The 966-nt window shown below is 46.7% G+C and overlaps 1 pseudogene; it reads left to right on the top strand.

Annotated features, from left to right (window-relative positions):
- The first annotated feature begins 41 nt into the window (after nucleotides 1-41).
- Nucleotides 42-675, top strand: LOC104982914 (annotated as a pseudogene).
- Nucleotides 676-966: the final 291 nt, after the last annotated feature.

The raw sequence follows: 966 nt of genomic DNA, 5'->3' as shown, positions 1-966 counted from the left end.
GGACCAGCCACCATTTTTTAACTCCTTATTACCAACCAATCATGAGCTCCCAGATTCATCAGAATTATTCTACCGAGGTAGAGGCTGCCGTCAAAGGCCTGGTTAACATGCAACTGCGGGCCTCCTACACCTACCTCTCTCTGGGCTTCTATTTCGACCGCGACGATGTGGCCCTGGAGGGTGTCGGTCACTTTTTTCGCGAACTGGCCAAGGAGAAGCGTGAGGGCGCGGAGCGTCTCTTGAAACTGCAAAACCAACATGGCGGCCGCGCCCTCTTCCTGGACGTGCAGAAGCCATCTCAAGATGAGTTGGGTAAAACCCAGGACGCGGGCACTCGGCGGTGGCCACAGCGCAGACCCGACTTCACTCGCTCGCAGTTCGCTTCCCACCCTCTGCAACCATGTCTGACAAACCCGATATGGCTGAGATTAAGAAGTTCGATAAGTCGAAATTGAAGAAAATGGAAACGCAAGAGAAAAATCCACTGCCTTCGAAAGAAATGATTGAAGAGGAGAAGCAAGTAGGCGAGTCATAATGAAGCGTGCACCGCCAGTATGCACTGTACATTCCACAAGCATTGCCTTCTTATTTTACTTCTTTTAGCTGTTTAACTTTGTAAGATGCAAAGAGGTTGGATCGAGTTTAAATGACTGTGCTACCCCTTTTCACATCAAAGAATGGAGAACTACTGACAGCGTAGGCCGCGCCTGCCTCTCCCATCTGCCTGTGTGGCTGGCAGGGAAGGAAAAGAACTTGCATGTTGGTGAAGGAGGAAGCTGGGTGGGATGACAGTGAAATCTAGAGTAAAAAGCTGGTCCAAGGTGTTCTGCGGACTGTAAAATGCAGTTTAATTGGAGTGCCATTTTTTTATTGTTCAAATGATTTTAATTATTGGAATGCACAATTTTTTTAATATGCAAATAAAAAGTTTTAAAACCTGAAAAAAAAAAAAAAAAAACAGGACTC

Source organism: Bison bison, unplaced genomic scaffold (assembly GCF_000754665.1).
Source record: "Bison bison bison isolate TAMUID 2011002044 unplaced genomic scaffold, Bison_UMD1.0 scf7180017860865, whole genome shotgun sequence".
Classification (NCBI taxonomy): domain Eukaryota; kingdom Metazoa; phylum Chordata; class Mammalia; order Artiodactyla; family Bovidae; genus Bison; species Bison bison.
This window is presented reverse-complemented; position numbering and strand designations above follow the sequence as displayed.